Source organism: Protopterus annectens, chromosome 4.part0 (assembly GCF_019279795.1).
Source record: "Protopterus annectens isolate FY-2018-M chromosome 4.part0, PAN1.0, whole genome shotgun sequence".
NCBI lineage: Eukaryota > Metazoa > Chordata > Ceratodontiformes > Protopteridae > Protopterus > Protopterus annectens.
The window spans coordinates 668252875-668265601 of NC_056733.1; positions in this window are offsets into that span (position 1 = coordinate 668252875).

Consider the following 12727-nt stretch of genomic DNA (forward strand, 5'->3'; position numbering starts at 1 on the left):
TTCCTTGCAAAGCATCTTTATCTGTCTATCATTCTCCCAGGATGACAAATACTGTACATCCCTTCAAAAGACTCCAAAAACAAAGCCAATGGTTAAAGCCAATCATCTTCTGTTTATACTGCAGTACCATCTTTAGAAAATGTAGAACTCTGCTTTATGCTAGGCTCATTCTGTCCTGGAACTCATAGTCCTAGAACGCCATCATGTATCTCTTTGTTTGGTCCAAGGAGGTACATCTCAGGTAATTTACACCCACATGGACTATCACCAAGTCATACTGGTATTTATGGTTCACCAACCTGAATGCATTCATGATCTGTCAGATCCTGGACCCTGACACACAACTGACTGTGACTCTCTCCTTACTCAGCCTGGTGGATGGGACATCTGGGTGTCTCACAATGGAGTCCCTATGACCAAAATATTGGGTTATGTGATTTTTTTGTTGTTGTTGCTTTATGCACTTAAAGGTTGAGATGCCATGAGATGTGGCTGTATGTGTTTTGGTGGGTGCTGCTTTAATAGAGCACGTTTGAGGTTGCTAAGAATATTTAATGTGGGTGCTACATCTGGGAGGCATTTGGGGTTTGAGAAGATTACATTTAAGAGACTCACTATATGTGGGCTTATGTATCTGGGTTAAAGTAGGTGTAATGTGTGTATTTCTGACAACCTATTGAGTAATTTAAGTCCTTGTATGTGAGAAACTTGCTCTCAGTGATATTGTGTAAATACACCTCTTACATACCATATCAGTTTGTTTAAGAATTAGGTGGCTGCCAGTAAACATAAGACAACTGCTACATTGCCTCAGGATGCCCATACCCACCAAACTGGTTGCAGAGATAGTGGGAAAATGCATTTCCATAGCTCCAGATTTTATTTTGCAATCACTAGGGGATGATGGTACACAGGGGGTCTTCAGTTGGCTAGCTTGGGAGCTGTATGAGTATAGACTTTTATCAGCACTACTTAAGACTAAACTTGTGAGGTTGTGGTCCTCAGCATGGAAAATAGTTGTTCTATGTACAACTAAGACCTACTGAATTTTGAGTAGTAGTTTTATATGGAAATTTTCAATTCTAAGTGCCTGCACCTGTACAGGGCAGTGATAACTGCTACTGTGTGATGAGTGTGTGGCACAAACAAAACAACTTGATTCAAACAGATACCTGGCCAATCAGGAGATTACTGTTAAGGTTCACTGAAGTAATTCCTACCTCAGAATGAGATCAAACTACTCTACTGCCTCTAGAGAGCGGTCCAAACCCTTCTTAATGTAAAAATACAAGCAGAAGCAGAAAGTGCAAAAATAAACAGCATTAGCCAACTAAATTAAGTACAGAAGTGTCCACAACATATAGAAACCAGCAAATAGACACCGTTAAATAGACAGACACTTTAAGATTATCTAAAATGCTAGAACACAGCAAATAATGCAAACATATAGCAAATAACCACTGCTAAGTATAAAGGCACTTTTAAAATGATTTAAAAAACAAGAGCATAGTAAATACTTGCACAGATGTAAATTGTCAAAATGTGCAGTTGAAGCAGATTTAAGTACTTATCTGCCAAGGATGGCATAGGACTGCAGAGCAAAATTCTCAGAACTCTCAGGAGTGGAAGCCAAGTGTTTGGAAGCTCTCAGGAAATGAGCCAGGCACAAAAACTAATGAAACAAACAAAATGGTCCCCTGGTCAATAAGGACATTACAAGCAGGGCCCTCTGACGTGATTCCCAACTCAGAATGAGATGAGGCTACTCTGCTACAACCACAGTACAGTCCAAACCTTTCTTAATGTAAAATCATCATCGGAGGCAGAAAATGCAAACAGAAACAATATTAGCCAACTAAACTAAGCACAGGTGGTGCCAACAAAGTATAGAAACAAGCAAACATACACCGCTAATTACAAAGGCAATTTAAGCTGATTAATGTGATAGGACACTGCAAATAATGCCAATATATGCTCAGTGTATAAAAATGTCTGTCCATGTAGATTCTGCAAACAATACAAATTTATAAATTGCAGATCTTCTCTCATGTTGGCTGGTTGCAGTAGATCTAATGATGTCAAAGAGATGTCTGATGGATATCCATGACATTTCTACAAGAAAAAATACTACTAGGTTATGTGAATATCAATTGGTTGGACATAAACTCTAACTGCCCTACATCTAGCATGAACTTGTATAGTTTCACACAACTAATTAATAGCCCCACACATTACAGCAAGATATTAAATACCTTATTTGACTGGATCCTAGTATCAGACCCTAGGAAATACACCATCACAGGTACAATCCCAGACTCCCTCAGTGATCATCTCTCAATTGATATGACCAGACATCTCACACATTCAGTTAAACAGCATATTTATAAAACAACACACAACCTTTCCACGTTTAACCGAGAAATGTTCATTACTACACTATCATCTATTAACTGGAACTTCCTAAAAATCCTCCACTTAGACGATGCTGTAAATTAATTCAATACATCTTTTCTAAATATTCTAAATAGCCTTGCACCTTCTATAAGTAAGAGGCTGAAAACAAATAATGCAATTTGGCTCTCCAAAAAGAGCATAATGCTAATGCGAGATAGAGAAAAAGCATGGAAAGAATATCAAAAATATAAAACACCTTGATATCTTGAAAACGTTATAATGCTTCACAATCATACTAAAAAGCAAATAAATTAAAACAAAAAAAATATACTATAATAACTTTCAGAATAATGCTAAACACAGCCCTAAAAATGTTGGACATCCATTAAAGAAATCTTACATCCCAGTCAAATTTTCAACCCAAAATCCGCTCCCCATAACTCACTACTCAAAACTGCAATACAGTTCAACTTTTATTTTACAGATAGTATAGCATCTCTCTAACCAAGGATTCCTCAACATCTAATTCCAGCCCTGCCCAACAGCTACATATCACCACATCCATGTTCAACTTCATATCTGTGCACACATTCTATATAAAACTACCCTTAAACAAACTTCCCTCTCTCTGGAAAAAGTCACACATTATCCCTCTGCACAAAGGAGGAAATTTAACAGACATTAATAACTTCAGGCTTACAGCAATCTTATCTCCCCTCACCAAAACACTTGAAAAATATATTCAAAAACAACTGCTGGACTATCTTGTGCATTAAGAACTCCTATCTCCCACACAACATGGCTTCCATCCTTCCATAGTACTAGCACTGCCCTTCTAACCTATATAGATACTGTGAATAAAGCTAGAGATAATGGCAACCTAGTTTCTTACTTATTTCTAGACTTGTCTAAAGTCTTCAACACAGTTTGTCAGAGTAAACTTCTACTTTAAATGTCATCACTAAGTCTCTCTCAGCCAACCCTTCTATGGTTCAAAGGCTACCTGTCCAATAGGTTTCAGTCAGGAAAATGACACCCCACGCTCCCTCCTTATCTCTCAGTTACCACCAGTGTACCACAAGGCTCTAGCCTTCGTCCCTTCCTCTTTAATATTCTCACCATCATCATCAGCCCCTTTTTTCCATTTTTCTACATGGGGTCGTGGTATCGTGTTAACTGTCACCATCTCTCTTGATTCAGTGCCACACTCCTGCCTTCTTCAACATTCACACCTGACTGTCGCAGATCTTCTTTCACACAATCCATCTACCTCTTTGCTCGATGTCCTCGCTTCCTCTTACCTTCTTCCTGTCTGTCCCAAATCTTCCTCACCAGATTGTCTTCTGCTTTTCTGCACGTGTCCAAATCACCGTAATCTGTTCTCTTTGATCTTTTCTGCAATTGGAGTTACTTTGGCTTCTGCTCTTATGTCTTCATTTCTTCATCTGTCCTACAATGTGCATCCTACCACCTTTCTCAGGCACTTCATTTCCATCACCTCTAGCTTCTAAAACTGTTCTGCATTTACTGCCCAGATTTCTGTACCATACAGTAGTACTGGTTGCACCACTATCTTGTACACCTTACTTTTCAGCTTCTTTGGCTTTCTTCTGTCATAAACTACACCTGACACTCTATGCCAGTTGGCTGCAGCCCCTCTGATTCTAGCTTTGACCTCTTCATTCAGACTTCCCTTCTCCTTAACCACCCCTCCCAGATACTTGAAGCTGTTTACCTGTTTCAGTATCTTCCCTTCTATCTTTAGTCTAAGTTTCTTCTGATTTCCACAATTTTCTGCCATTACCACTGCCTTATCTGTGCTTAGCTTCATCCCATGTGCCTTTCATTTTGCTTTCCATTTTCCTATCCTTTGGTGAAGTTCTTGCTCAGAGTCTGACTGTAATGCCACATCATCTGCATACAGTAACTTTGTTGATCTGTCCCCTCCGACCTGTTTGCTAATGCAGTCCATAACCAGTATGAACAGCAGTGGGCTCAGAGCTGAACCCTGATGTACACCCACTCCCACTGTCAACCCCTCTGTGAGGCCAAATACCGTTCATACTTGAGTCATTGGATCCTCGTACATAGTCTGCACTAATTCTACCAATGTTTCTGGGACTTCAAACCACAGCAGTACTGCCCAAATCAGTTTTCTTGGGACCTTGTCATATGCTTTCTCCAAGTCTAGGAATGCCCAGTTGGATTCTCTCATCTCTAGCTTCTTCTCAAGTAACTGTCTCCCTGCAAACTTCAGGTCAATTGTGCTGCATCCAGATTTGAATCCGAACTGCTCATCTCCCATCTTATGTTCTACTACTCTGCATATCTGTTTATCAATCACCCTCTCCCGAACTTTCATGCAATGTGATAGGAGTTTGATGCCTCTGTACTGCCCACAGTTGTGGATGTCTCCTTTGTTTTTGTACACTGGCATGAGTATGCTTATTCCCCAGTCATCTGGAATACGCCTTTCTCTCCAAACTGTTATTCTCACCAACACCCTCTATACATCCACACAGCAGGCCACCCTAATATAATAACCAGATAATTCCACTCTCATTTGCACACCTGACAACATGTTATACCTCCAAAAAATTACTCAGGAAGCTTTAGCCGACACTGAAACATGGCTTCATAGCAAACAACTCATGCTCAAAGCAAAAAAGACCAAGCTACTATTTTTTTCCCACAAATTCTTCTCTCATGAAAAAAACAAAATTTAAAGTCCTCTCTCTTGATGATTGAATTCACTTCTCATAGAAAATTATTACAGGTAATAGTGGATAAAAAGCTTACATACAACCTGCATATACAAAATTGCATAAGAAAAACTCATCAAAAACTAGGGATGCTTTACAGAGCCAAAAACGTTCTCACCGTTACAACTAAAACCACACTTGCCACTACTTACCTCCTCCTCACACTTCTTTAAGGCGCTATCATCCTTACTAACCTCCAGACTTCACAAAAATTAAAATCTGAACAATTCTATACAAAAGATGCTAAATTTGCAGTAAATACTCCTTTCAGAACCTACTCTATAGCAATAAAAAGGCCTAAATTGGTTAGAACTGCTTCATCAACTGACGTATACAAAGCTTAAAATTATCCAGCATCCATCTGCCTGTCCAGCACTAAAAAACATTCTACACACTCTGTCATTGTGATCCGGTGACCAAACCTCCTGTCTGTCTACAAGCCTATCAAATCTGCTGGGCATTGTCTATACTCGTACAAGATTGATAAGGCCTGGAACTCCATACCTGTATTCATCAGGTCAGTACCCTCCCTTCCATCTTTCATAGCCCTGCCATGCCACACCACACACTCACACCTATGGCCAATTTAGATTATCCAGTCCATCTACTGCATGTTATCTCTAATTTGTTATAAATATTTAAACTGCAGATGTTTTGTTTTATTTGTGAAGATTATAAAATTATTGTTCTCAAAATATTTTGTAAAAATTTGGAGCTTTTTCCCCCAGGCCTCCACTGAAAATGGGCTTCTATCCAGCAGACTTTTCCACTGATAAAATGTCAATAAATAAATAAACAGTGAGGCAGTGCTATATATTGCTACTTGTCTTATTTACACTAACTTTTAAATTCAAAAAGAGAAAGTCAAATGATTACCTGAAAAATGCTTATCAGAACAAGCAGTACATGAACATGACTTCATATGCAGAAGTGAGATCATATGGGCGAAGGGATTGTTTTGGGGTGGATTGGGAAAAACAGGCACCCTGTAGCAACTAAGATCTTTACAAGGACAAATAAAACATTAACATAACTGTAAATGGAGGCATTTCTTTTTTTACACGCTTTCTCTGTAGTCCATGTTACCTGCTAATCATGCCATTTTCATCAATGAGTGCATAGAAAGAGTAAAGAGAAGCTACTTTGAAATGAAACTGTAGTTACAGAATGAGTTCTTGGCTGCCCTAAGCCAGTTATCAAAGCTTTAATTTACACTGCTCTTTATCAGCTTCCTAGTTAGCAAGACGTGTTTGAGAGGGAGCATGTTGGAATTAGTGGTCAGGGGTGAATGTCAGACATACACAGTATAGACTTTGATATAAACAGCAACATGCAACAGTATTAATAACTTGAGATACACGTCATAAGCCAGCTTAATATAAATCACTGCAGATCCCTCCTGTTAGACTGTACTGTACACAAAAGTACTGGTGGAAGGACACTGCAATTTAAGGATGACCCCGGAACTTGAATGTACCAGGCGAATGCTATTAAATAACCTCAGTAAGCATAAACGATTTGCATCAGTTTGCTCTATGAACTGCAGTAAATGTGAGTGTAAGTTAGAACCAAAATACAAGTAATCTCCGTGGTAGTCCCGAAGTAATAGATATATATATATATATATATATATATATATATATATATATATATATATATATATATATATATATATATATATATATATATATATATATATATATATAGTTAATCACTGTATATTAATCAGATCAGATAATGGTAGTAGAAATAGCAAACTTAAATTTGTCTTAAGTCAAAAAAATAATAAAAAATATATTTATTAATTCGGTTAAATAAGAGGTACAACATCATTGTTTATTTTATTTAAAGTACATAAGGGTTATATTATGAGAGCTACTAAACACGGCAGGACCAGCTTGAATGTCACACTGATGGGGAAGGGATGTGAATTTAGCATAACACTTTCTTTTACAACACAGTAAACCACTCCCTTGCCTCATAAAAAGTATAGATATAGTTAGAAACCTTGTGAAGAAATTATTACTCTGTTATTTTTGTTTTACTTGGATTGCTTGTCTGTGCACTTAATAAAGGATTTTCAACTGGAAACAGACTACCTACCCTGCTTGGATTACTTCTGAATACTTAGTAATTCTGTATAATATTTTAAATTATATATTTTTTATTATTTTTTTACTTAGGAAGAGTTTAAGTTCGCTACATCTGCTACCATATCTGATCTGATTAATATACATTGATTAATTAGATATATACAGATTGAAAATCTTCCACACAGAGAAGTTTCTTACACTGTTTTGTAATGTAAATTAGCAATCCACAGTGTTATGATACACTAAAATTAAGAAATTACAAATTAAATTAAGAAATGGAAACAGATGATCCGCTGTGGTGACCCCTAACGGGAACAGCCGAGAGGAGATGATAATGATGATGAGTGTTAGGATACACTAAGAAGAGATTTCTGAACAACAAGGTCTGCATAGCCATTGACTGGCTGAACATTATCATATTATATCAGGTAAGCAGGCACTGTGGTTGCAGAAGCTCAGAGGTTCATCTGCTGCATAAAATGCCACAGCGGACAGACATGCCTTTGAGTACTTCATCAGAACCTGCCCCCTTCTCTAGGCTGTGTGAGTAGTCTGAGCTGCATAACTACAGGATGCGTCATAGTATGCACTGTGTAATACACTGTGGGAACCTGCTGGTATGCACATCAACTGAATAACGAGACATGCCTAAGAATCACATCTGAAGTGCCATGTTTTATTCACCATAACCTCACACTTCTGTCCTGGTAGTATGTGCAGTTATTGCAGAACATCAGTTATTGCACTATGCTACAACGCAGGAATGATTAAGGAGAGGTGAATTTAAACCAAGAGATGAAAGGTTGATATTGGTGGCCCAAGATAGTGGGCTACATACAAGCTGGTTTACAAAATCCATTGAACATGTGGGAGAAACAGACATATGTAGGTTTTGTAAAAGTCACACACCTTGTTGCTGGTTGCGACACACTAATGGCAGAGGGACTGTGTACTGAAAGGCATAATAATGTGACGAGACTGTTGCACTTGAGAGTGTGCAAACATTATGGTATCAAAGTGGCTGAAAAACACTGGAAACATGAGCCACAAAGAATCATAGAAAATGATGAAGTTTATATCACATGGGATCACCCAATACCAACAGTTCAAAAGATAGATGCTAGAAAACTGGATATAGTAGTCCAAGAAAAGAAGATAAAAGTAGCATTGATAATCGAAATCACCACACCTAGTGACTACAATGTGTTGTGTACAGAGAGACACAAAGTCAGAAAATACCTTGATCTGCAGGCAGAAACGAGAGCCATGTAGAAGAAAGATACCCAGACAGTTCCAATAGTAGTAGGAGCAACTGGTCTTACAAAAAAGAATTTACAAGTAATCTCCGTGGTATCCCCAAAGTCTCAAAACAACTCACTAAACAAGTATAGTGGGTCCAAAAACAAAACAGTGTAAGAAACTTTTCTGTGTGGAAGATTTTCAGTCCCTATATCTCTAGTTAATCACTGTATATTAATCAGATCAGACAATAGTAGTAGAAGTAGCAAACTTAAACTCGTCTTAAGTAAAAAAAAAAAAATAATGATAAAAAATATATAATTGTACAGAATTACTAAGTATTTGAAAGTAATCCAAGCAAGGCAGGCAGTCTGTTTCCAGTCGAAAATCCTTTGTTAAGTACACAAACAAGCTATCCAAGTAAAACAAAAATAGAGTAATTGTTTGCTCAAAAGCTTTTTAAATATATATATATATATATATATATATATATATATATATATATATATATAGATATACAGCTTTTTATCAGTCAAGGGAGTGGTTTACTGTGATGCTGTGATGTAAAACAAAGTGTTATTGGTACACATGTTAAATTCACATCCCTTCCCCCATCAGTGTGACATTCAAGCTGCCTTTTTTTTTTTTTGACTTTAAGACGAGTTTAAGTTCATTACTTCTACTACTATTGTTTGATCTGATTAATATACAGTGATTAACTAGAGATATATGGACTGAAAATATTCCACACAGAGAAGTTTCTAACACTGTTTTAAAAAAACGTATTTACATCGTATTTAGATATGTTACCAATTCATGTAACACCATACGAATTGCAGAAGGAGTCATTACTGGGCACACTACAGGTGCTGCGAAGAGCATTTTTGGCTAACATCAAAGAGTGAAACAATACTAATTTCATGAACTTTAATCGTACTTTGATTTAGGAATGGGGTCCATTCCCATCGTGGTATCAGAAACCCAAAAGACTTGGAGAAATTAAAAACTATAGAACACCATGAGTTAAAGGTCATGTGGAAGTTTAATTATTCAGAATGCACTTGTAATTCAATGAATGGCTCATCTGGGGCTGCATGCTGAAATGTCAGAATTCACAATACCAAGTCCTGACATGACAAAAAATAGACCAAACAAGCAGTAGAGCAAATATCAAACATCACTCATCCCCTAAACTTGTTTTGTTTTTTTGCAGAGGCAAGCCCCCCCTGCACCCCGTCACATTATAGGCAAGTCCCCCAACAACCCCAAACCTATATATACCAACTCAGAGATTTCCCTCTACCTAATCCAATGCGCAGGGCTTGAGAGGAGATCAAGGCATTCCAGTGCAATAAGCACTGCTGATAAGGATAGAATTGCTTGTTTATGCCTTACGTATAGTCCTGCCTGACCCATATCAAGTGACATTAGCCACTGAATCCCAGACTGCTGATGCATTCCTAGGCTTAAGTTTTGGTGGAGTGCCCTCATCAAAGAGGTGGTAAAGCACTTACTGGATACTCCTCACTCCTCCACAAATGACAGGTCTACTAGTTACACTTCAGTTTTATAGGCTTCAGCCAGGGTTCCCATCCCTGTTATTAATTACCTTCTTTCACTTGTTACTTTACACACTATCGAGTTTAAATTGGGTGTGGTTTTAACTCAAGGACAGTTCTATCATGTTGAAATTGCCAGTAATTTTACCATTAGAAATCACTGCTGGTGGACTCTCTAGTTGCATGCTAGCAGTGATTCACTCGGTGACAGCTCTTGTCTTTTCTCTGCAGACCATGGAGTTGGTATATAGAAGTAAAATGGGGTGCCAGGGTTTTGCTTCCCCTGCAAAAAAAAGTGTTTTTGTAGGGGTTTCAAGAAGGCAGCCACAGTTTTGATTGATTTGTTTCATCTAGATAAAGCCTGGGCCAATTTATAGTAAAAGACATGTACGTAAAGCCCTTTCAATCATATTAAGGACATTTTTCATCACATAACACAAGTAATGTGCTTCAAGCTTCCTGTGGTTATAGGGTCACTGCAGCCTCAGAGTTTCTGATTCAAGAGGAGTCCTTCTAGGTATCTTAAAAATAGAGATATGAAGAAAATTATTAATTAACCAGTACATTTTTATTCATCTGCCATTTTTGGGATGTCAGTGGTAAATGGCAAATTGTCAAGTTTACCTGTGCAGTCTGCAGGGTCAGCTCAACCCCACTGTTTCCAGCACTGCTGTACCATGACTGATCAGCAAACACGGGCACTTCTTGTAGCAGAGATACAAGTATGTACCATGCAAAGAAACACTGAATGTCATACAAAAAAGTCATTGGGTCAGTACATTCAACTATCAAATTTATTATCATAATCACATTATCCTGTGCTGGTATTTTAAATTACATACAGATAGACAGATTTTGTATATGTGTGTGCATGCATTAATATTATTTTTGAAGCTAGTTAATGACTGACTTCTGCTGATTATAAGCAGAAGCTTATTCCATAAACATAAAAGGCATTGAGCAATGTATCTGTCACATTTCTTCTGTAATTATGAAAATTATAATTCCTACAAGTTAACAGCATTTAACATTTGTTTTCTTGTAATACGCACAGGATATTATCACAGTTTTCTCTGTTAATTTGATATCTTACTACATATCTGTGTAATAGTAATTGTGTAGCACTGTCCAGGTTTGCAAACAGTCAGATTACCTTTACTTTATAAAGGACATGTTTGCCAGTGTTTCACCCTGTTTACATTTACTGTCCTTTTTTCATTTCAAGACCATCTTCCATCGCAGGATAAAGTCCCCCCAGCGGCAAAGCCAAAGAATAAGCACAATAAGTTGTCACTTGTTTGCCATTGCCTACATAATTGCAGTTTTACTCATGGTCCTCTCTGAGGTCTCCCGAGCAACTACAGTCATGAAGCCATTTCATTACTGGCACACGTTTTTCCATATAAAGGGCAGCAGCCAGTGAATACAGAATGTAGGGTGTTGTGCTCTGCTGCTTTAAATCAGATGTATGAATCTGAGCCAACTGCCCCTTCTAATGCCTAGTTAATACTTGTGGATTCAGTGCCTCAGAGTATTTCAAAGAAACTAAATCTAAATAAACTTCTGCTTAGATTCTATTGTTACCAGGCTTATAAGCACAACACTAGTAATCAACATTCCAATTTTTAATCACTAATGTGTTATTCTGAGGTTTGAACAATGAAACTCAAGCATGTGGTATCTCTGAGATTTCTCAGAACTGGTGCATATAAGCAGCAGGGGATGTGCTGGGCACATTCCCCCTCCCAACACTGGTATACAAGAGGGTTTGGCTTCCTGCAAAAATACCTTTGTTTGTGTTCTTTTATTCTCAATTATGGCTTGCATGAAATGATTTTCAACATTTTGTGATCATTTTTTGTGACTTGGTCATAAAACCACTGGAGTTTCATTAGGACTCATATTTTGCAGATATACTGAGTACATTAGACTTCCTAGCTGTGTCAGTTCACCTGGCTGTTACTCAGGTGAGCATGTGTGAACTGAATTATCTGCTCTACATCAATTGTAGGTCTGCTTCGCTCTTCTCCCATCCTAATCCACATCCCCAGCCACCCAAATCACAATTTTATTTCGATAATCCTACCACCATCAGCTCATCTACGTACAACCCCCATATTCTTACAAATACCTTAAAGAAACAAGCCGTGATAGTACTATACTAATCAGTCAAAATCTCTGCTATGTCCACATCTGTATATAGTAATACAAATGCTTTCGTAAAACCCATACTTTACATTAATAAAACAAGTATTACTCATCTATACTAATATAACAGCAATTTTAGTAGAAAGTACAGATGTGTAAGTAAACTTACCATAACAGTAGATGTTTGGATGATCACTGCTACAGTACCCATAAGCTTGTAAAGCGTTAGACCTTTCACCCACCCAAACTGTCTGGCAGTTCAACCTGAGCTGACTAAAAAGACAAGTTTGGACACCAAGCTCATCAGAGCCTTCATGCCAACTGCAACAGGTAGGCTAAAATTATATAAATGTCCACACCCTGACAAAACAACATACTAAAAAACAGTGCTGGAGAAAGAGAGTGGCTACCACAGCAGTGACAATTCAAGCACCTGCTACTATGGTAAGTTTACTTTTACAACTGCACTATGTTCATCATATTGATCACTGTTGCAGTAGCCTAAGCTATATGGATAGATTACCATAACTTA